Here is a 26,299-nt window from a genome sequence, read left to right as displayed (position 1 = left end):
GCTGCATTTGGAGGTTTCAAGGAAATGCTTGTTTTCCTGTGGGACTGAGCTGTGAGCTCCACTAGCTGTTTTTTCCTGGCACGTTACTTTTACCTGAAAGAATGGCTGACAACCTATGGCGATTCAGACTCGGGTATTTAGATGACATATTCTCAGAAAGAAGGAAAACAGTGATAAAATTTGAGTTTTCAGTGAAAATTAGAATACTGGAAAGCTTGTATCCACTGCCATGAACTTGACGACTTTACAATACTTAAAGAACACGTTCATAAGGTAGGGGATGACATTAACAAATGTGCTTTTTGAAATTGTTTTGTGGAATGTGTCAACATTTGTAAGACCCATATAACTCAGCAAAGCAATATTTATTTTCTCAGTGGCCAGTGCACAAAGTTATAAAATCATGCATGGGTAAAAGACCCACTCAAAGTGGAATAACGACCAATGGGTTTTAACGTAACAAAGGATAAAAAACTTATTGGTGTGATTTTGGATTCCAAATTGCAACTAACCTTTAAGCAACTATCTCTTGTTGAGTTTCGGTATCCACAGTTGTTCAAAAAGGCTATTAAAATACCCCTGTATTTTCCAACTCTATATTTGTGTGAGGTCCAATTTTCTTCATATCCTTCAACCAAAACATGTAAAAGATTGGATGCAGGAGTAATACAGAGTCCATCCAGCTTCTATTACACCAGACCTTAGGGATATATGCAAAAATGTAAAACAATGCTACCCTTCTCACTAAAGATTTGTCATTTTGTAAAATATATTTTACAAAAATGTATTAATTATGTTAACATATGAGCTTATCATTTGTTATTATTAAATGAATTCAAAATAAATATTTTAAAAATTTGTTTTAATTTTAAACAGAAATATCATTTCTATGGAAAAGGCCAGTATACATATGAAAGGAATCCTGAAATTTTAAAGTTTGAGCAATTCTTCTACACACACACACACACACACAGTGACAAAAATAAAATAAAAAAATAAAAGTTCTCAGGGACCTCAGTAATTTTTAAGACTGTCCAGATAAAGGATGATTCCGGGGGGGAAAAAGGTATCAGTTATCTGAATATGTTGCCTAGGAGATTTTTATAAATTGAAGCCAAGAGAATAGAACATCATCAACCAGCATGATACACTGGGCCCTGGACATCCAAAAAGGATATGAATCCTACTAGAGATTCCTGTGGAACATTCTTTTTTTTTCTGAACACTTTCTTGTTCAGTGCCATTTCCCACAAAGAAGCGTTTCTTTCTTGCTTTATATCAGATGCAATAAGGAAACAGAGCAACACTGAGATGATAGATGTGTGACCCAGCTCCTTCACGAGTCTGAGATTTCATAATTAAGGTCAATGAAATGCTGCGCTTTTGACTTAAATTTAAATCTTGGAAAATCATAAATGACTATGTTTCCTATTTTATGTTTTATGGATGTTATGGTCCTTTGCACAGACTGCAAACCACAAATGTAATATCTGCAAATAGATAATATTACAGGTATTTCTTTCTTATGAAAGTACGACATGATCGCTGCCCTCAAAAATGTTACAGAAGGAGATTCTCACATATGAAATTATGAAAACATAGTAAACAGAATCGTGTGTTACAAAGGTGCCAAGTTTGGCCAAAATTGGCAAAAGTGAAACCAGAGACAAACTTGGACAAGCGAGCGGGACTCAGTAAGCAGGCACAAGGCAGAAGACCAGCTTCTAAATGGTGAGGGCAAAGCCTTGAAGCAAGAATAAAGCTTCATTAACTAGGGTAGAACTTCAACAGGGAGAAAATTTCTTCAGCAGGAAAAAGAAAAGGCAAATGGCCTTAAAATACCACCAAAAATTTGAAAAATCTTTGGCTGGACCTCACTGAGCACAAATCTTACAGTTTTTGTTGGATTGCATTTAAATTATTAAATCGATGACATTTAAAACAACTTGACATTACTGCTTCAAGACTGCAATTCACTTGAAAATATATGCAATGATATTTGTAAATATTTCTTTCATTTTTCTTTGAAAGCAGGAAATAAAAAATCTTCCAAGAGTTATTTTTGATAATTTTTAGTTGTGGGGAATAACCGATTTAAGTGATTCAAATATTATTGCTACCTCTTTTTTTTCTTTCTTCCTAAAAGAAAACCTAGATGCCTGAGTTAACATATTAGGGAAAAATGGATAATTTTAATATTGATTTTCAGTGCCTGTAATGATGCTGCAGTTTTTAAAGCATTTTTGTTTAGTCCATATTTCGTGGCAGAGTTTCTCTCCTTGGCTGTCTAAAACATAATTCAGCTGTATCCTTGGGCTTCTGTATTTATTCAGCAATGCCTTCTCTAATGGAAAAAGTTTTAAATAGAAATGCTAGAATTCATAAGTGATTGGAATCCATAAAGGAAAAGAATCTGAAAAAAATAGGTATATATGTATGTATAACTGAATCACTTTGCTGTCCACCAGAAACTAAAGAACACTGTAAGTCAACTATACTTCAATTTAAAAAAAAAAATAAAGACTATAAAAACAAAGAGTGATTGGAGAGCATCTAATTTAATTCCTGACATGCCAGCATGCACAGAGACAGAAAGAGGGTTCAGCTGTACCAGAGCCTTGTCTTGCAAACTATCTCAGAACTATCTAGAAAATAATGCAAATAGATTCTACATCTATTACTCTGAGATGCTGCTATTTAATTCTGCAGATAAATATTTGTTTTCCACTCTTACAATGCAACACTAGTTCTTTTCAACATAGGGGTGCCATCTTCAATTATGTCTTTATTACGTATGTTCTCTTTGTCTTGGCTCTCCCTCTTTTTTAATTAATAAACTTTATGTTTTAGAGGAGTTTTAGGTTCACATAAAATTAGTGGACAGTACAGAGAGAGCCATACATGCCCTGCTCCCCACATACACAGCCTCCCCCATTATCAACAACCCCATCAGAGGGTCATTTGTTACAACTGATGAATCTGAATTGACACATCATAATCACCCAAAGTCCATAGTTTATATTGGGGTTCACTCATGGTATCGTACACTCTCTGGGTTTGGACAAATGGAAAATGACATGTAGCCATCATGACAGTGTCATACAGAATACTTTCGCTCCCCTAAAAGTCCTCTGTACTCCACCTATTCATTTCTCCCCTCTGTGCTCAACTACTGACGGCCACTACTCTTTACTGTCTCCATAGTTTTGCCTTTTCCAGAATGTCACAGAGTTGGAATCATACAATATGTAGGCTTTTCAGGTTGGCTTCTTTCACTTTGTCATATGCATTTAAGTTCCCTCCAGGTCTTTTCATGACTTGATAGCTCATTTCTTTTTAGTACTGAATAATATTCCATTGTCCATATGGACCACAGTTTATTTACCCACTCACCTACTGAATCTTCGTGGTTCCAACTTTTGGCAATCAGGAATAAAGCTGCTATAAATGTTTGTGTGCAGGTTATTGTGTGGACATAAGTTTTGAACTCTTTAAGTAAATACCAAGGAACTTGCTTACTGGGTCATATGGTAAGAAGATGCTTAGTTTTGTAGGAAATTGCTAAATTGTCTTCCAAAGTGACTGGACCATTTTGCATTCCACCAGCAATGAGTGAGAGTTCCTGTTGCTCCACAATCTCACCAGCATTTGCTTGTCAGTGTTTTGGATTTTGGTCATTCTCACAGGCGTGTAGTGGTATCTAATTGTTTTAATTTGCATCTCCCTGACGACATAGGATGTGAAGCATCTTTTCATGTGCTTATCTGCCATGCATATATCTTCTTTGGTGAGATGTCTGTTCAGGTCATTGTCCCATTTTTTAAAATCTGCTTATTCATTTTATTATTATTGAGTTTTGAGTGCTCTTTGTATATTTTGAGTAACAGTCCTTTATCAACCGTGTCTTTTGAAAATATTTTCTCTTAGTCTGTGGTTGTCTTCTCAATTCCTTGACATTGTATTTTGTGGAACAGAAGTTTTTAATTTTAATGAAGTCCAGTTTATCAGTTCTTTCACGGTTCCTACCTTTAGTGTTATATCTGAAAAGTCATCTAACTCTCTTTTTTAGGGACACTAATAATCCATAAATTGGATTACCTTTCTGCTTGTCCATATCCTAATTTTTCATTGTCTTAGTCTCACTTTTATTTGCTTTTGAGGGGAAATTGCAAAGCTTCCAAGTCCTCAGAATGATGTCCTTTTCCTGTGTTATTTATTTTTCCTTTTGGACCATCAGTGTACAGAATAAAACGAATCATAGTCCTTGACTGATAACACACTCTTATCTTTAGTCTATGTATGGCCCACTTTTGTGTATGGATGTATGTATTCATATATTATATAAGTTATTAGTTATTTTTAATAATATATCAATCATTTAAATATCCACTACTCAATCCACTACTAAAAGTTAGGACATTGGTGAAAGCCTTCATCTTGCTGTATATTTTCCACCACTATTCCATTCCCTGTGCCTCCACCCAACTGAAGTAGTCCTAAATCCTGTTTTAATCATTCTCTTCTTTCCCTTTTATACATTTTCTTGCATCTGTATGTAATTGTTTTTTTATGAGCTTTTCACCCCCTATATTATCATCCTCAAGTAAAAAAGACTACATGTGCCGACAGTTCCTGATTCTAAAGCATCACAGACATCTGTAACGGCGCTCATTGAGAAAGACAGGATAATTATATTTCACTTACTGAGCTGACTTGGAATCACTAAGACTCAGACTATGTACACACACACACACACACACCAGTACCTGGTTCACTGTGAGGCACATAGGAAACGTTAATATTATAAGTCACTGAGGAGTTTGACACAGGTGCCCCAGCTGGGAAGGCTCCAACTACATTGGAATTTAACTCCAACGTCATACAAATTTGCAAAAACAGGCAAGTATTTCTCTCCAATAAATTAGTAGATCTTAATACCTAATCATCATGCAGATCATTAATACAGAAATGTGGGGCTTCCCTGGTGGCACAGTGGTTAAGAATCCGCCTGCCAATGCAGGGAACACGGGTTCGAGCCCTGGCCCGGGAAGATCCCACATGCCACGGAGCAACTAAGCCTGTGTGCCACAACTACTGAGCCTGAGCTCTAGAGCCCACGAGCCACAACTACTGAGCCCGCGTGCCACAACTACTGAAGCCTGCGCGCCTAGAGACCGTGTTCCGCAGCAAGAGAAGTCACCGCAATGAGAAGCCCGCGCACCTCAACGAAGAGTAGCCCCCGCTCACTGCAACTAGAGAAAGCCCACATGCAGCAACAGACCCAACGCAACCAAAACTATAAATAAATAAATTATTTATTTATTTTTAAAAAATACAGAAATGTTAGGAAAAGGAGCCCTATATCTTGAGCTTTTCAGGGCAGGTATATTTGGGTCATTTTAGTGTTTTTGATAAAGATAAGCCTTAAACTCATTGTGATTTATTTGATATATCTTTACTACAGATCATTCTCAAAAACTAACAGAATGGGGGAAGAAGAGTGTTTGTTGATGGGAGTCCAGCCATGGCTCAGAGACGACTTTCACACTAGTTATATCTCCAGGTCTGCTCGGTACCTTGTGCGCTGCAGGCGCTGGATGAAGGTTTGGGCCTGGTTCACAGACGGTGTTGGAAAGCAATAGCTTTCAGGCAGCTTCAGAGGGTCCCAGTTACTTCATTCGGTTTGGCTTAAGCTCACTGAATTTTGTTTATCGAATATTGTTTCTGTTTTTGCAATCTTCTGCGCAGTGCACTTTGATCATGCATCTTATCCCTCAGAATTCCAGGGGGCGCCTCTGTTGACAGCATCCATAGTGAGCCAGGGCACATGGGCTGCCCTCCTCCCGGAGCACAACGATCATCTATTAATATAAATACGGCTCTAACGGCTTCTCCTAAGAATTGGTTTTACTGCCCTCATATTTCATGATATAGTAGATGGCTTGGATGGTCACTACGTAACCAGAAAGAACTGGCGTCTGGAACCTGGCCATTTGCCCTCTCCATAAAAAGTTTGAGTCTAACAAGACAAAGTTCTGCTGGGTACACACGTTACCGCAGAATTTGGTATAAGAAGCAAAACCTGAAGTTTATCTTCACCAAAGAACACAAACTCCTCGCTGAAGTGGTAGCTGCAGGTTCCACATTTAAAACATCTAAAGTAGGTTAAGTGGCCACATTTAAAATAATGGCTTCAAATTTTGTTTTAAAGTGCTACTTACTTACAGAAGAGTTTCCCTGTTGAAATTTGATGTCATTCACTCCTTTTCGGTCTTTTTCCATCTCACTCATCCCTATTATTTTCTTACACTTTGCACCCACAATGCTAACATTCATAGGAATACATTTCTGCCCTTTGTTTAGTTCAGAACCCAGCAGGCCGGGCTCTGCACTGGAGCTTAGCGGATACGTGCCCCCATAGTATTATTGAAAGCACACCCAAAGACCCCTCATCTTCACTCTCCGGTCTGTCTGCGGGTCAGAAATGTGTTTCATTACAGTAGGATTCTATCGGCATTTTGAGATGGCTTTAAGTATCAGAGTCCGCTTTAAAACTGCACAGAGGGGGCTTCCGGGAAGATGGCGGAAGAGTAAGACGCGGAGATCACCTTCCTCCCCACAGATACACCAGAAATACATCTACACGTGGAACAACTCCTGCAGAACACCTACTGAACGCTGGCAGAAGACCTCAGACCTCCCAAAAGGCAAGAAACCCCCCACGTACCTGGTGAGCGAGGAGAGGGGATTAAGAGCGCTGCTTAAAGGAGCTCCAGAGACGGGCGCGAGCCGCGGCTAACAGCGCGGACCCCAGAGACAAGCATGAGACGCTAAGGCTGCTGCTGCCGCCACCAAGAAGCCTGTGTGCGAGCACAGGTCACTATCCACACTCCCATTCCGGGGAGCCTGTGCAGCCCGCCACTGCCAGGGTCCCGGGATCCAGGGACAACTTCCCCGGGAGAACGCACGGCGCGCCTCAGGTTGGTGCAACGTCACGCCGGCTTCTGCCGCCGCAGGCTCGCCCCGCACTCCGTGCCCCTCCCTCCCCCCGGCCTGAGTGAGCCGGAGCCCCCGAATCAGCGGCTCCTTTAACCCCGTCCTGTCTGAGCGGGAACAGGCGCCCTCAGGCGACCTACACGCAGAGGCGGGGCCAAATCCAAAGCTGAGCCCCTGTGAGCTGTGCGAACAAAGAGAAAGGGAAATCCCTCCCAGCAGCCTCAGGAGCAGCGGATTAAATCTCCAGCATCAACTTGATGTACCTGCATCTGTGGAATACATGAACAGACAACGAATCATCCCAAATTGAGGAGGTGGGCTTCGAGAGCAAGATCTATGATTTTCCCCCCCTTTTCCTCTTTTTGTGAGTGTGTATGTGTATGCTTCTGTGTGAGACTTTGCCTGTATAGCTTTGCTTCCACCATTTGTCCCAGGGTTCTATCCGTCCTTTTTTTTTTTAATTTATCTTCTTAATAATTACTTTTTATTTTAATAACTTTATTTTACTTTATCTTCGTTCTTTATTTCCTTCCTTCCCTCCTTTAGACAACGAATCATCACAAATAGAGGAGGTGGACTTTGAGAGCAAGATTTATGATTTTTTCCCCTTTTCCTCTTTTGTGAGTGTGTATGTGTATGCTTCTGTGTGAGATTTTGTCTGTATAGCTTTGCTTCCACCATTTGTCCTACGGCTCTATCCGTCCGTCTGTTTTTTGGTTTTTTTTTTTCTCTTAATAATTATTTTTTAATTTTAATAACTTTATTATATTTTATCTTACTTATTTTATTTTACTTTATCTTCTTTCTTTCTTCTTTTCCTTCCTTCCCTCCTTCCTTCCTTCCTTCCTCCCTCCCTCCCTCCCTTCTTCCTTTCTCTTTCTTTCTTTCTTTCTTTCTCTCTTTCTACTTTTACTAATTCTTTCTTTCTACTTTTTCTCCCTTTTATTCTGAGCCGAGTGGATGAAAGGCTCTTGGTGCTGCAGCCAGGAGTCAGGGCTGTGCCTCTGAGGTGGGAGAGCCAACTTCAGGACACTGGTCCACAAGAGACCTCCCAGCTCCACATAATATCAAACGGCGAAAATCTCCCAGAGATCTTCATCTCAACACCACCACCCAGCTTCACTCAACGACCAGCAAGCTACAGTGCTGGACGTCCTATGCCAAACAACTAGCAAGATAGCAACACAACCCCGCCCATTAGCAGAGAGGCTGCCTAAAATCATGAAAAGGTCACAGACACCCCAAAACACACCACCAGACGTGGACCTGCCCACCAGAAAGACAAGATCCAGCCTCATCCACCAGAACACAGGCACTAGTCCCCTCCACCAGGAAGCCTACACAACCCACTGAACCAACCTTAGCCACTGGGGACAGACACCAAAAACAACGGGAACTACGAACCGGCAGCCTGCAAAAAGGAGACCCCCAACACAGTAAGATAAGCAATATGAGAAGACGGAAAAACACACAGCAGATAAAGGAGCAAGATAAAAACCCACCAGACCTAACAAATGAAGAGGAAATAGGCAGTCTACCTGAAAAAGAATTCAGAATAATGATAGTAAAGACGATCCAAAATCTTGGAAATAGAATAGACAAAATGCAAGAATAGACAAAATTCAGGCTTTTTGTGAACAACAGACGTAACTTGTGCATCCACTATCTTGGACCCAGTGATCCATTCATACTTGTGAGTTTTCTTCTTGCCTCAAAAAAGATTTGATCAATGGAGCTGTTGTTCAGACATGACTGGAGATGAACCAGCAGCCACTAGCAAGCAAAGCCACATGTCACAAGGGAGACGCACGAGCTAAGGTAGTGGGTTCTCCCGGTGGATAAAATGAGCGCAAAAAAGGAGAAAAGGAGGAGAGGCAATCCACCTTCACAATGTTACAGCAGTTCTGTTTGAGCTACTCTTCTCTAGGAATAATATCTTCACTCCTTTATGCGAACATCAATCACAGTATTGCAGCTTGCTTTGTTTTATTGTTCTCAGTAAGTGATGTATGAACGATGTAATGAATGCTTCACTTTGCCTTGGCAAAAAAGTGATTTTTTTCTTCTTCACTTTGTTTGGCTGCGTAAGTGCAGTTACTGGCGTAAGCGTTTGGCTCAGTACAGTGACAACGGTCTTATGCCTAAAAAGCTTCAACTGCAGAATGCAAATCCTTTATTTCTAATGACTTCTCTCATGGCACTCAGCAATGAAGCGGAGCTTTAGAAGGTGGAAATTATTTGGTAATGACCTTTTTATCTGTTTCAGGGACCAGACTTAAACAGCTAAGTTACCTGGTGTAGATAAAGCATGAGACTGAGGACAAAATTTGTCCTAGAAAATGACTTGATTAAACCAGCAAACTTCTTAAAGCAGCTACATTAGAAAACTTCAGCCATTTATTCAGGATTCATGGGTGATGGTCAGGCGTGAAGTGTCTCTGAGCCAGTGAGAAGGAAAGAAGGGCTCAGATCCCTTTGATGAATTAAATACCAATAACAGGGAGGAGGCACCCAGGGGACATTAGACATACTCTACTTCAGGGCAGCAACAAACTAGACCCATTAAAGCAACATGGGCTACTAGGGCTTCCCTGGTGCGCAGGGGTTTAGAGTCCGCCTGCCAATGCAGGGGACACGGGTTCGTGACCCGGTCTGGGAAGATCCCACATGCCGCGGAGCAACTAAGCCCACATGCTGCACAGCTACTGAAGCCTAGAGCCCACGAGCCACAACTACTGAGCCTGTGTGCCACAACTACTGAAGCCCGCGCGCCTAGAGCCCGTGCTCCGCAACAAGAGAAGCCACCGCAATGAGAAGCCCACGCACCACAAAGGAGCGGCGTAGCCCCTGCTCGCTGCAAACGGAGAAGGCCCACGCGCACGAATGAAGACCCAATGCAGCCAAAAATTAAAAAAAATTATATATTTTTTAAAAAGCTATATTGGCCACTGGAATCTCTTTTCTCACTGCCACTGTCTTTGTGTTCAGCTACCTCCACACATGGATTCACCCCAGGACCCCTCCCAGATTCCTGAGTCTAATTTAGATCCTGAAGACTTTGCGTCCTTCTAACAAAGCAATCTCCCCATTGGTTTTAATTGTCTGCCTGCCTCTTGCTGCCTTGTAAATGGTACGGTGCTAATAAACATTTACTGGATAAATAAATTAATGATTCTAATTACAGGGAATAAAGGAAAAAGTGCTTGATTTTTACTAGAGAGACTGGGGAAAACTTCACAAAGGACGTAGCCATTAAGCTGGGGCAGCCCTGCTTAAAACCTGAAAAGTGTCTAAACGATCCCAGGATAAGGTCCAAGCAGACCTTCATGACCTGGTGGCAGGTTCTCCCCGACTCTCTGCTGGAGTCATTAACTCACTCTCCATCCCTCCAAGACTCCTCAGCTTTATCTTTCCTCCTGTTTTCTGCAAACTCACTGAAGCCTCGCTAACTTGTTGTCCTTCACAAGCTTCTCATCACCTTCACAAGAGAGGCTTCCCTCACTCACCTCCCACCTTCACTCCATGCCAACTTCCCAAACCTCACTCAGTGCCTTCTCATATGTTTGTAAAGAAAACTGGGCTTCTCACCAGCATGGCATTTATTACCTGAATTCAGAAACCCCTCTAACTGAAAATAGTTAACCTGTAAAAAATTAATCCTTGAGGATATCTGTAAGTTAAAAATGCTCACGGAGTGTAAGTTTGGAGTCCCCCAAACACATACTCACTAATTAGCAGGATGACTCAATTATTCCAATCTCGAAAGCCCACCCTCTCTTCTCTTCCTTGAATACAATCCAGCCATCCTTGCATTCCAATTCTTCCTACTTACCCAGGATCTTTTTAACCAGTGAAGCCAGTTTTAGCTACACTGGAAAGCAGGTGAAGCAGGCTGGCCCCACCACGCCATCTGCAAAATGACACTGGGTAAACCTCACAGCTCTAGAGTCAGCACCTTTTACTTGTGGCCAGTTTGAAACAGGACTTAAAGCTAAAGAAGCAACAAAGCTTCATCAGTAGCGGTTCTTCTGGTATCAAACGAGCACAAAGAAGAAGCACCTAATTGGAGGTGGGGGTTTGAGGAGGTGATTCAATGAAGACATTGCACAGGAGATGGCTCTAAACTGTACCTTCAAAACAAGCAGGAGACAGCTACGTGGAGGAAGCTCTGGGAGGGGAGAATGTTCCCCACTAACATTCAAAGACCTAGAGCATGTTGCTTGCCAGGAGCAACATTGACTTGGATGTTGCTAGAGAAACATGATGTTGGTACACAAAGCAAGCGAGCACACAGGGTGAACCACTCCACTCGGACAGCTGTGAACCATAAACCTGAACAGGGAAAGGCTGGAGGCAGGGAGGCCAGAGAGGAGGGTGTAAAATAACTGCAAAATCCAGGAAACAGAGAGAGCAGGGAACATGAGGGGATGTCATGTCACTGTGGAATCTAGAGACGGAAAAGCAGAAATCGTGGTAATCAGAAAACTCAGCTTTGATGAAAAGGGCTCTAAGCTATCCTTTTCCAAATAGCATAGCTCAGCAAATCTGAAGGCCCCTCTCTCAGTATACAGTCGACAGAAGTCAGCAGGTGGAAGGGGTCACGTTCAGTACCAGCACTAACACACTATGTATCTTGCGCTTTAAAGAATGATAAAAATGTCCCATTAGCTTCTGTCTTATCTCTTCTGCTGCGTCATAGTGATAGCGGAAAACGGGAATCACATCTGAATCAGTGAATCAGCTCTGGTTTTGGTGAAAGATTGGTTCTATCTCCAGGCTTGATGATGCAGATGTGGGATGAAACTTCCTCATTCCATTGCTAACACTTAGGACTTATCCCATCCTAGAAGCACCAAAAATGAGTGCAGATGCAGCGTTTCCATCTATTGTTACTATTTCTTGGATGAAGAAGAGAAAAAGAAATCGTAAATAATTACTGAAAAGAACAGGGTATTTCAATTGTCACTATGAAAGTAGATGGAAAAAGATAAGATTTTGTCCCTACACAAAGCTCAGGATTTTGATTCTAATGAAATTGAAAGCAGAAAAAAGCTATTAAAGCCACAAAGTGCTTCAGAAAAAGGGATGTATAGATAACAGCCAATCCACCCTCCTCTCTATTGAGTAGAGAACAATTAAAACCATTTCAGGTTTTCATTCTTGGGTCACATCCCACAGGTGAACTCAGACCAGCCAGAATCAGAAGAGTCTCTTAAAAGCACAGCTACAGGGCTTCCCTGGTGGCGCAGTGGTTGAGAGTCCGCCTGCCGATTTAGGGGACACGGGTTCGTGCCCCGGCCCAGGAAGATCCCACGTGCCGTGGAGCGGCTGGGCCAGTGAGCCATGGCCGCTGAGCCTGCGCATCCGGAGCCTCTGCTCCGCAATGGGAGAGGCCGCAACAGTGAGAGGCCCGCGTATCACGAAAAAAAAAAAAAGCACAGCTACATTATATACATATATAACTGAATCACTTTGCTGTACACCAGAAACTAACACAACATTGTAATCGATAATACTTCAATTAAATTTTTTTTAAAAAGCACAGCTATACCGGCCCCTTTCCCTGCAAGATCAGTTACCACCTCAATGACAGCGCCTAGGCTTACTTGGGATGAGTTATTTTTAGCATATCTATGGAGGCTGCCATTTGGAATCATACAGTGTCAAAACCAGGAAAGGCCATAGTATTACGGTAAATACTCAACTAATTCCTGAGTATTCTCCCTTCTAATAGAAAATCCATTTTCACATACATGGTTCGTTCATATGGCACATATTCAGGGTAATCAGATAATTAATATTCATTAAATGCCCAGTGGAGTTCCTTTCTCTGTCAAATAAAGGGCATAGAGTTGTATGGTCACTAGTACCACACCATCTGGTTCTAACATTTGGAGACTCTATACGCCGACCGCTGGGCTTGGGGGCTGAGCAGACCCTGTAAAAGACCATGAGTTGCCAGCCAGGCACTGAATATATCTCTTTTATTTCTACTGATGCTGTAACTTCTTTTATTATTAAAAGTCATTATGCTATGAGACAAGGGGCACGTGCATATTTTGCAGAGCCTGGAGCTTATGCATTTTGGAGGGTGGTCCTATTTAAGACAAAAAGAACAGGAAATCACAAATACAGAATCAAGAACAGGACCTTGGAAGAGGCCCAGGCAGGTGAGCGGCCTCGGAGCTTAAGTTTCATGAGCTTCATGTTAAATCCATCTGTTCAGCACACATAACAACGACGAACTCCTTGTCTGTCACCTCCTCATAACTATTTTCTTTATTTCTTTATACCACTCCTTGTGTTAAATATAATTTAAGGTGACTTATGGAGCTACAGTCAGTACAACAAGATGAACTTAGGCTCAAAGCAAATAAGCAAGAAGTGTGAACTAAGAAAAATGACATAGGGCTTCCCTGGTGGCTCAGTGGTTGAGAGTCTGCCTGCCGATGCAGGGTTCGTGCCCCGGTCTGGGAAGATTCCTCATGCCGCAGAATGGCTGGGCCCGTGAGCCATGGCCGCTGAGCCTGCGCGTCTGGAGCCTGTGCTCCGCAACGGGAGAGGCCACAGCAGTGAGAGGCCCGCGTACCGCAAAAAAAAAAAAGGGGGGGGGTATAGCAGTAGTCTACACAGATGACGATGAGGTGAAGTACACTGCACAGTGCTTGCCATAGAGGAAGCATTCGGTCTCTACTAGCAGGATTATTATCCTCGTCATCATTACCGTAGCAGTTGATTTTATAGTCACAAATTAACGAAAGTTAGTTTTTACTTTTTTAAACTCTGATGAGTACAAAATCGCATTCATTTCTTCTCCCCCACTTAATCAACTTCTCAAGGGCCCTCATTTTACAATTTTCTCCTTTCTGAATACTCAGACTTTAACATAATTTGGTTGAGATTGCCTAGATACAGACCTGCCCATTCAGGCAGAAAAATGTATAGGCATCCCTGCAGGTAAACAGGGACCACATGCCTGGGTTCGGGCCGGTAGAACTGAGATCACTGCCATGTACATCATTTCCAGGCCTGGCCTGAAATCCCCTGGGTCACCTCCCTGTCACTGAGGCCTGTGCTGGTGACATCACTGGATGGAAGCGGCTTGGACCCCTGAGTCACAGCCTGGAGGACAGCCTCCCAGGAGAACCATTCAACCCATACTGGACTTTGACACACAGTAGAAATACACTTTGATTGGGGCGAAACTCTTAAATGTCATGCTGTATTTTGATCACCTCACAGCCTAGCTGATTCTAGTAACACTTGAAATCAAGAAGCAGAGTAAAAGCAAGCGTGAGTAGTGAGATAAGATGAAGGAAAGATGAGAGGGAAAATAAGCAATAAATAAAGAAACCTGAGGAAGGATGGAGGTGGAGAGAGGGGACCAGAGGTAGCCCAGGGCGGTACCCTGCGTGGGACAGCAAACATAAGGAGACTGGTTAAATTAAATCAATTGTAATCAATTAACTAATAGAATTGAACGACGCCTGTATCATGAAATCTCAGATCTAGTATTTTCTTTAAATAAAATGAAAAAATGGAAAAGAGTGTTTGGAGAGAAAAAACATGGAAGGAGGGGGCGCTTTGAACAGAAGGATGAAGGAGCACAGTTACGTTGAACAGGAAAGAAAATCAGAGCTGTTCGGAGCCGCAGGAGGCCTGAGACGGTCTAGCTGGACCCCTTTATTCTACAGCCGTGGAGACACCGGCAGAGAAGTGCATCCCTCTGGCGCGTGTCAAAGGAACTTGGTCACAAAGTGATTCTCTGTAGAAGTTCAGTATGGAATCCCTTACTGGGTGGTTCACAAATACCATGTTTATGAAGAGACGGTTTCTCTCACCAGGGGGGCCAAGGTGATCGTCGCAAGTTGTAAATGAACTTTTCCAGGAGGCCGCCCACGAAGTTCCCCCAGGAGCATGCGCACCACGGAGGGCCCAGTCAATGATCATGACGGAGACTCGCTAGAGGTCTTTGCCGGCTCACCGAGGAGGTGAAGGGGCGTGGCGTCCCCCTGAAGGATCCGCACGGGGCCTGTTAGGGAAATGGCTCCCTTTCCTCCCTGATGAATTTACCATTCATGAGTGTGTCACCCTTGGACGCTAACAGCCACCCACCGGCCTTCCATTAGTTCTGCGGTACTGATCGGTCTGCAGCGTCTAAGGTTTCAAACAGAACTCAAGTGCAGTTTCTGAAGGTATCTCGAGCTAGGCCGTGGTAAATGGGAACTTTTGAAAGGTTGCCTGAAGCCATAACAACAGACAAAGCACAGCTTGCTTCCTCTTCCTTTCAAAGGACGCCTGCTTTATTATCTGAACAGCAATACCCCCAAAGCACCTCACAAGCCTGGGAGAGGAATTGCAAAACAGCAAGCAATTCTCAGCCCAAATCTGCCCACATTGAAGCATCCCTCTCTGCTCCCAACTTGTAAACTCTGCACGACGAGATACGTCAAGTGAACTGACGTGAGATGTAAAAAATAAATTAGATTTTGCCTTTCTCCTTCAGTGAACACCACCTATAAATATAGTGCTGTGAACCCGACGGTTTCCCTTTAGAACATGGGAGAGAACATTGCACTCAGCTGCCAGTTCAGTGTAATGTCACCGTTCGTTCACACCACGTGTGGCGTGTCATCATAATCATCATGCAGGCCCGGGGGACACTTCCACAGCTGAATTACTCCATGCTTGCATTAACTATACCTCCACGCTACCACAGAGGTCAGCATGACACACAGCCTGGTTTCATACGTGAAAGTCTCTTGTTATTTTATAATACATACTGTGCTGTTACAAATGCCAGGCGGTTATTATGTATGAGTAAAGAGAAGGGTAAGGGGGAAGAGGCCTACCAAGGTGCTGATGGATGGTCTAGAGCCAGTGGTACAGACAGGCAGGGGGTGGCGCCAAGGCAGGACCCAGGGGCCTGGCTCCTGCTCTGAGCCCTAAGATGCTATCCCCTACCCCTAGGATGTCAGGTGAGGGGATTACTTCCTGTGGCTTTCCACACCCTTGTGATAAATTCCAAATTGTTTTTTACTTATAGCCCAAATTCTATTCTTCCATATTATTTCTCACGTTTATTAATTTTCCCAGTTTTATTGACTATAACGAATTCTATTTATTTAGGTTGTACAATACAATGTGATTTTTTAAGGTACAAAATGATGATTTAATATACTTATACATCGTAAAATGATGGCCACAATCAATTAACACATCCATTACCTCACTCAGTTACCTTTGCGTGTGTGTGTGTGTGTGTGGTGAGAGCATTTAAGATCTACTCTCTTAGCAAATTTCAAGTACACGATACAGTATTATTAACTATGATAACTGTGCTGTACATTAGATCCCCGGAACTTATTCATTTTATAACTAAAAATGTGTACCCCTTGACCAACATCTCCCTGTTTCCTGCACCTCTATCCTTGACAACCACCATTTTACTGTTTAGTTCTAAGAGTTTTTTAGATTCCACATACTTGTGTTTTGTGGTTGTTTTTATATTATATATTGCACACACACACAGACACGTACTAAATCTGAAAGCTCCAAGAGGACAAGGACAGTCTGCACTGAGCCCCACTTCACACCCAGTGAGACACACGGCACCTGAGATTCTTTAGGAGCTCAATAAATACTTGTTGATTCTGAATGAAAATGTTAACCTATTCTGACAGGAGGGAAGAGAGAATTTAAAAATGGGTCTTCCCTTTAAAGATCTCTTTTTAATAGCTTATAATATTTGCCTTTTTTTTAATTTAGATTTTAATTCTTCATGACTAGATTCCACCCAAAGATGTTTCTTTTGAAGATAGGAGAAAAAGAAGAAGGGAAAAAACAAAAAAGAATCCTCCTGGTAATGTTTGTATTTTGTGAAATTTGAAATGGTACAGTGTCCAAAACTACTTCTGATTTCATTTGAAGTTCAAGCACTTCAAAGAGAAGTTCATTTATAAAACATCACATCTCTCTGGTCACTCACTGAATATTTACGAGTACCAATCACTTCAGTAGGGTGAAAGTTAATGCAAAAAAATAACTGTGACAGGGAAAAAAATTTAAATGAGTTTTCACAGCCTCTATTCTGCTTTTCCTAACTTTTCCCCCTTTGTCCCAATTCAATATCCAACATACTAAACACAGCCAGTGGAGGCCTTTCTTTCCCTCCGTCTCCAGTCCTGAGTCTTTTAAAATTGGGCTTGTTTGAATTATTCAAGAAAGGCAAAACAGAGAAAACACCAGGAAATGCAAGACCCGCTTTGGGCTGAGTCTGAGTGAGTTTTAGAGAGTTTTGAGAAAAACGGAGAGAGACTAAAAGTATATGGAAGGCTACAATGAGTGAAGTTGGGGGAATAGATGAGAAAAGATTTTGGAGTTTTGTTTTTTTATTTATGAATCGAACATTTTGACCTTTTTCAAGAGACCAAGTAAAGACTTCAAATTACAGTTGAACTACATAGGGGTGACGAGAACCAACCCTCCACACAGTCAGAAATCTGTATATAACTTGTGGAACTTGGCCCTCTGTATAAATAGTTCCTCCATATCTGTGGCACCACAGCCTCTGAAAAGGGATTAAGAGGTACAAACTACTATGTATAAAACAAATAAGCTACAAGGACATGTTATACAACACAGGGAACACAGCCAATATTTTATAATAACGATAAATGTAATATAACCTTTAAAAATTGTGAATCACTATGTTGTACACCTGAAACTAATACTATTATAAATCAACTATACCTCAATTTTTAAAAAGATTTAAAAAAATAACACCAGGAAAAAAAATCGTTTCCTGTATCCTATCATCTGGAGAGTAAATCAACATTATTTTGTAATCTCTATATATTTTTTTTCCTTTCTTCCTCCTCCCTCTAGCTTTCTTTAAGTGATAAAACAGATTCCAGCTGGAACCAGAAACATCAAGAAGAGGAACCACATGAATTTATATTGAACTCTTACCTCTATAAAAACTAGCCGATGTTTGGTCATTTAGAGAAAACCTGGCATTCGGATCACACTCATGAGTAGATAATTGACTTCAGGAGAGAATACAAGCAGCGGAACCATCAAGAGGCTGAAACGGGCTCCTCATGTTCACTGTGCTTTGGACAGAAACTCCCTGAGCCTGAGGAAAAGGAGCCTGGACCCTCCAGAAGGCCCCGTGATCCACAGCATGGGAGCCGCTGAAATAGGCAGGACGGTTAGCAGCCGGATGCCCTCAGGAGCTCCTAGCAGAGTTGAAAGCCCTTCTCCAGCTACATTTCCAACTCAGAGCCAGGACGGATGTCAATAATTAAAAGTCTTACTTGGTAGAAGCCTTTATAGAGTGAACTGTTGATCTCAGTCGGCCCTATGGAGTATGCATTACACTTTCAAAAGTACCGACAAAATCCAAAAAAGCCCAAATTAAACAAATTTTCTTAAAGGTACATTTTCCATCCATCCATTCATTCACTCACTCATTCACTCATTCATTCATTCACAAACATCTATTTGATGCCTACTGTGTGCTTAAGCCCTGGATACACAGAAAACTAATAGATGAGGAGATGGTCCCCTTGGCTCCTGTAGTCCACCCTCAGTTACTCTTGATAATTAGCCCCTAAATTCTCAACCTGAAGATAATCCTCAAACCACAGTCTGCTGAATCCAGCAGTCTTCCCCAAATGAATCTTTTATTCATGTCTCTTCATTAACTTCCTAGGACACGTTCTTCGCTTCCCACCCCACCTGCAAGCTCTCTGAAGCCCCAGGGAGAAATGACCACTCCCCTCATTCTGCCCTCTGGCGACAGGAACTGCCTGGGTCCTTACCCCACATGCTGTTACCGCATTTGTAATCTGTCCCCTCTGCTTCCGTAGAGCCCTTCTCAGGTCAATCCAGCCTGTTAAGAAAGAGACAGCAGGCTGAAAAAGGAGTCACTTGTGCCAAGCCCACCAAACGGAGACTCAATACCTCATTTCATTACTGTTTCATCTCCTCCCAGGAGGAGTGGAACTTTAAACCAGTCCATCTGGAATGATCTGGTCAGCACTGGTGAGGTCATCTACCAGACCACCCCTGCCATCCCGTAAAGGAAGGTAACCTTGCCACAGACAATCTGCTCTTTGCCAGTAACTTCCTTGTCCTGCCTCTGTCTGACCATACAACTCTTTCATTTTGTGCAGCTCCTCAGACCTCCTTTCCATCTGCTAGATGGGATGCTGTCTGATCCATGAATAAAGCCAGTAAGATCTTTAAATTTTATCCAGTTGAGGTTTTATTATTTTTTTAACAAGTCCCACATCTCCTTGTATGTCTAACACCTTGCTGGCATATAACAGATATATAATAAGTAATGGAGTTAAGTAATGATAGTTCTGGGCAGCAAAGTCATTTGATTTGCATGTTCTCTCTGACCTTGTTGAAAACCAAAGGGAAGGAGCCAACACAAGGAAACAAGGTAATAAAACACAAGCTGGGCCTTGAAGGTGCCCTGGATATGAAGTGACCATGCAAAGATGGAAGGTCAAGAGCACTTTCCCTGTAAAATGACCCCACCTGGATGGTGGCATCTACCCCATGAGAACATCTGAAGACCATGGTGAGGTTCATGGAGGAAGGAAGGTAAGGACATGGGAAGGGAGGGATGGACCCACTGAGAGCCCTGAGTGCTGTGGGGGGGGGGGGGCAGCATGTTTGGGGTGGGGGAGGGGAGGGAGAGGGGAAGCCATTCTAAGTGCTTGGAGGGAAGCCGCGCTCAGACATTGTCCCTCACTTAGTTTTTCTCCTCAGTCCTATAACCACTGGGAATAATTTCCACTAAAATGTCTTACACAGTGAATGGCATCCTTGCAACGTAGAAGCAACTCAACACATTTCAATTAAGTTCAAAAGCAGAATCAAACTGGAGTGGTTCTTTAAACACAGATACACTCTCACACGTTCTCTCTCTCTCTCTCACACACACATACACATACACACATACACACAAACACACAGAACAAATCTCCTCCCATAGGTAGGCTTACTTTTCTGGTGTTTTGAATTTATGAAATTGGCTCTAATCTCTCCCCTTCAGAATGGAAGCAACCTAAGTGTCTATCAACAGATGAATGGATTAGGACAATGTGGTATACGTATATAATGGAATACTACTCAGCCATAAAAAATAACAAAATTTTTCCATTTGCAACAACGTGGATGGACTTGGATGGCAACATGCTTAGTGAAATAAATCAGACAGAGGAAGACAAATGCTGTATGATATCACTCATATGTTGAATCTAAAAAATGATCCAAACTAGTAAATATTAAAAAAAGAAGCAGACTCACAAATATAGAGAAGAAACTAGTTGTTACCAATGGGGATGGCCAATATAGGGGTAGGAGAGTGGGGGCCAAAAATACTGGGTGTAAGATGGGCTCAAGGATGTATTATACAACACAGGGAATATAGCCAATATCTTGTAGTAACTGTAAATGGAGTGCCACCCTTAAAAATTGTACAAAAAAATTAAAAAAATTTTTAATGCCTTCAAAGGTATTATTTAAAGGGGAAAAATAACAGAAGTGGGCAGGAGAGAAAGATTTGGAAGTAGGAAATTGGATAGGGCAACTGAGCTAGCCAATGCCAGAAAGCTGATTCTCCAGCCTGAATGTAGAAAGCCAGGCATCCCCCAATTTCTACCCACCTGAAGGCTCAGGATGGGTGGCTCTGTGCTTGTCTGCAAGTTGTCTGCCTTGACTGTGCAGAAGAACTAATTTAAGGTAGCTCCATACTCCTGTGGTCCCCACCAGAAAACACGCCAGTTTGGAAAGGATGGGCTGAATGCATTCCCTGTGGATGAGTTGCCCTAACACTGTCCACTGTGTCTCAAGACCCTTAAGGTATTCCCTTAAGAATGGCGATGATCCAAGCTTTGGTAAGAATGATAGTAAGCATCTCCATCTGGCAGCAAGTAGAATACATTGCTTCTTACATTTATTTCTGGGTAGTAGAAGCATCTAGGCCCACTTGCTATCACAAGAATATGAAACCCATTCGTCTAAAGCTCAACCAAATTGTTATAACATAAGAAGGAGAATGAGAAAGGCCTCCTGATCCCCAAGAGTCCCTAAGGGCTGAGGTCACATCTTAACCTCTATTTTCCTGCATCATGGGGAGGCAAAGAGCAAACATAGTGCATCCTTCTTGATATGTGAATTTAAAAGTAGATATTTTACCTATGATAAACCATAATGGAAAAGAATATTTTGAAAAAAGAATGTGTATATATGTATAACTGAATCATGTTGCCGAAAGTACAGCAGAAATTAACACAACATTGTGGCAGGAGTGGGAGCAGGACCGTCGGGCCCAGCGGCTGGAGGCCAGACTCACCACACAGGCAGCTGTCTTTTGAAAGGGTAAGAAAAAGAAGAGGAAGAGAGAGAAACTACAGGAATCTACATCAGAACTGCATGAGAAATTGACATTGGAGATTTGTTCAAGATGGCGGTGTAGAAGGATGTGCGGTCACTCCCTCTTGCGAAAGCACCAGAATCACAACTAGCTACTGAACAATCATCGACAGGAAGACACTGGAACTCACCAAAAAAGATACCCCACATCCAAAGACAAAGGAGAAGCCACAATGAGATGGTAGGAGGGGCGCAATCACAATAAAATCAAATCCCATAACCACTGTGTGGGTGACTAACAAACTGGAGAACACTTATACCACAGAAGTCCACCCACTGGAGTGGAGGTTCTGAGCCCCACGTCAGGTTTCCAACCTGGGGGTACGGCAACGGGAGGAGGAATTCCCAGAGAATCAGACTTTGAAGCCTAGTGGGATTTGATTGCAGGACTTTGACAGGTCTAGAGAAAACGGAGACTCCATTCTTGGAGGGCACACACAAAGTAGTGTGCATCAGGACCCAGGGGAAGGAGCAGTGACCCCATAGGAGACTGAACCAGACCTCCCTGCTAGTGTTGGAGGGCCTCCTGTGGAGGCAGGGGGCGGCGGTGGCTCACCATGGGGACAAGGACACTGGCAGCAGAAGTTCTGGGAAGTACTCCTTGGTGTGAGCCCTCCCAGACTCTGCCATTAGCCCCACCAAAGACCTGTAGGCTCCAGTGCTGGGTTACCTCAGGCCAAACAGCCAACAGAGAGGAAAGTCAGGCCCACCCATCAGCAAACAAGCAGATTAAAGTTTTACTGAGCTCTGCCCACCAGAGCAACACCCAGCTCTACCCACCACCAGTCTCTCCCATCAGGAAGCTTGCACAAGCCTCTTAGATAGCCTCATCCACCAGAGGGCAGACAGCAGAAGCAAGAAGAACTACAATCTTGCAGGCTTTGGAATGAAAAAACCACATTCACAGAAAGATGGACAAAATGAAAAGGCAGAGCACTATGTACCAGATGAAGGAACAAGATAAAACCCCAGAAAAGCAACTAAATGAAGTGGAGATAGGGAACCTTCCAGAAAAGGACTTTTGAATAATGATAGTGAAGATGATCCAGGACCTCAGAAAAAGAATGGAGGCAGAGATCGAGAAGATGCAAGAAATGTTTCACAAAGACCTAGAAGAATTAAAGAACAAACACCTAGAAGAATTAAACAACAAACAAACAGATGAACAATACAATAACTGAAATGAAAAATACACTAGAAGGAATCAATAGCAGAATAACTGAGGCAGAAGAACGGATAAGTGACCTGGAAGACAAAATGGTGGAATACACTGCCATGGAACAGAGCAAAGAAAAAAGAATGAAAAGAAATGAAGACAGCCTAATTAGACCCCGGGAAAAACATTAAACACAACAATTTTGCATTATAGGGGTCCCAGAAGGAGAAGAGAGAAAGGACGCGAGAAAATATTTAAAGAGATTATAGTTGAAAACTTCCCTAACATGAGAAAGGAAATAGCCACCCAAGTCCAGGAAGTGCAGAGAGTCCCAGGCAGGATAAACCCAAGGAGAAACATGCTGAGACACACAGTAATCAAATTCACAAAAATTAAAGACAAAGAAAAATTATTAAAAACAACAAGGGAAATATGACAAATAACATTCCCATAAGGTTAACGGCTGATTTCTCAGCGGAAACTCTACAAGCAAGAAGGGAGGGACATGATACATTTAAAGTGATGAAAGGGAAGAACCTACAACCAAGATTACTCTACCTGGCAAGGAACTCATTCAGATTCAATGGAGAAATCAAAAGCTTTACAGACAAGCCAAAACTAAGAGAATTCAGCACCACCAAACCAGCTCTACAACAAATGCTAAAGGAACTTCTCTAAGTGGAAAACACAAGGGAAGAAAAGGACCTACAAACACAAACCCAAAACAATTAAGAAAATGATAATAGGAACATACATATCAATAATTACGTGAAAGGATTAAATGCTCCAACCAAAAGACACAGGCTCACTGAATGGATACAAAAACAAGACCCATATATATGCTATCAACAAGAAACCCACTTCGGACCTAGGGACACATACAGACTGAAAGTGAGGTAATGGAAAAAGATATTCCATGCAAATGGAAATCAAAAGAAAGCTGGAATAGCAATACTCATATCAGATAAAATAGATTTTAAAGTAAAGAATGTTACAAGAGACAAAGAAGGACACTACATCATGATCAGGGGATCAATCCAAGACGAAGATATAACAATTATAAATATATATGCATCCAACATAGGAGCACCTCAATACATAAGGTAAATGCTAACAGCTATAAAAGAGGAAATCGAAAGTAACACAATAATAGCGGGGGACTTTAACACCTCACTTTCACCAATGGACAGATCATCCAGACAGAAAATTAATAAGGAAACACAAGCTTTAAATGACACAATAGACTAGATAGGTTTAATTGATATTTATAGGACATTCCATCCAAAAACAGCAGATTACACTTTCTTCTCAAGTGCACACAGAACATTCTCCAGGATAGATCATATCTTGGGTCACAAATCAAGCTTCAGTAAATTTAAGACAATTGAAAACACATTAATAATCTTTTCTGACCACAAAGCTATGAGATTAGAAATAAATTACAGCGAAAAAAAGGTAAAAAACACAAACACATGGAGGCTAAACAATACGTTACTAAATAACCGAGAGATCATTGAAGAGGAAATCAAAAATTACATAGAGATAAATGACAACGAAAATACGATCCAAAACCTATGGGATGCAGCAAAAGCAGTTCCAACAGGGAAGTTTATAGCTATACAATCCTACCTCAAGAAACAGGAAACATATCAAACAATCTAACCTTACACCTAAAGGAACTAGAGAAAGAAGAACAAACAAAACCCAAAGTTAGTAGAAGGAAAGAAATCATAAAGATCAGAGCAGAAATAAATGAAGTAGAAACAAAGAAAACAATAGCATAGACCAATAAAACTAAAAGCTGGTTCCTTGAGAAGATAAACAAAATTGATAAATCTTTAGCCAGACTCATCAAGAAAAAGAGGGAGAGAACTCAAATCAATAAAATTAGAAATGAAAAAGGAGAAGTTACAACGGACACTGCAGAAATACAAAGCATCCTAAGAGACTACTACAAGCAGCTCTATGCCAATATAATGGACAACCTGGAGGAAATGGACAAATTCTTAGAAAGGTATAAACTTCCAAGACTGAACCAGGAAGAAATAGAAAATAAGAATAGACCAATCACAAGTAATGAAATTGAAATTGTGATTAAAAATCTTAGAACAAACAAAAGTCCAGAACCAGATGGCTTCACAGGTGAATTCTACCAAACATTTAGAGAAGAGCTAACACCCATCCTTCTCAAACTCTTCCAAACAATTGCAGAAGAAGGAACACTCCCAAACTCATTCTATGATGCCACCATCACCCTGATACCAAAACCAAAGATATTACAAAAAAAGAAAATTACAGACCAATATCACTGATGAATATAGTTGCAAAAATCCTCAACAAAATACTAGCAAACAGAATCCAACAGCACATTAAAAGGATCATACACCATGATCAAGTGGGATTTATCCCAGGGATGCAAGCATTCTTGAATATACGCAAATCAATCAATGTGATAAACCATATTAACAAATTGAAGAATAAAAACCGTATGACCATCTCAATAGATGCAGAAAAAGCTTTTGACAAAATTCAACACCCATTTATGATAAAAACCCTGCAGACAGTAGGCATAGAGGGAACCTACCTCAACATAATAAAGGCCATATATGACAAACCCACAGCAAACATCATTCTCAATGGTGAAAAACTGAAAGTATTTCCTCTAAGATCAGGAACAAGACAAGTATGTCCACTCTTGCCACTATTATTCAACATAGTTTTGGAAGTCCTAGCCACGGCAATCAGAGAAGAAAAAGAAATAAAAGGAATACAAATTGGAAAAAGAAGAAATAAAACTGTCACTGTTTGCAGATGACATGATACTATACATAGAGAATCCTAAAGATGCCACCAGAAAACCACTAGAGATAAATATGAATTTGGTAAAGTTGCAGGATACAAAATTAATGCACAGAAATCTCTGCATTCCTATACACTAACAACAAAAATCAGAAAGAGAAATTAAGGAAACAATCCCATTCACCATTGCAACAAAAAGAATAAAATACCTAGGAATAAATCTACCTAAGGAGATAAAAGACCTTTACTCAGAAAACTATAAGACACTGATGAAAGAAATCAAAGATGACACAAACAGATAGAGAGATATACCACATTCTTGGATTGGAAGAATCAATACTGTGAAAATGACAATAATACCCAAAGCAATCTACAGATCAATGCAATCCCTATCAAATTACGAATGGCATTTTTTACAGAACTGGAACAAAAAATCTTAAAATTTGTATGGAGACACAAAAGACCCTGAATAGCCAAAGCAACCTTGAGGGAAAGAAATGGAGAGGGAGGAATCAGACTCCCTGACTTCAGACTATACTGCAAAGCTACAGTAATCAAGACAGTATGGTACTGGCACAATAACAGAAATATAGATCAATGGAACAGGATAGAAGCCCAGAGATAAACCTACGCACCTATGGTCAACTAATCTATGACAAAGGGACAAGAATATACAATGGAGAAAAAACAGTCTCTTCAATAAGTGGTGCTGGGAAAACTGGACAGCTACATGTAAAAGAACGAAATTAGAACACTCCCTAACACCACACACAAAAATAAAATCAAAATGGATTAAAGACCTAAATGTAAGACCGGACACTATAAATCTCTTAGAGGAAAACATAGGAAGAACATTCTTTGACATAAATCACAACAGATCTTTTTTGACTCACC

Source organism: Delphinapterus leucas, chromosome 21 (genome assembly GCF_059928025.1).
Source record: "Delphinapterus leucas isolate spDelLeu-1000000601 "Yukka" chromosome 21, BTC_Dleu_Yukka2, whole genome shotgun sequence".
In the NCBI taxonomy this organism is placed as follows: domain Eukaryota; kingdom Metazoa; phylum Chordata; class Mammalia; order Artiodactyla; family Monodontidae; genus Delphinapterus; species Delphinapterus leucas.
This window is presented reverse-complemented; position numbering follows the sequence as displayed.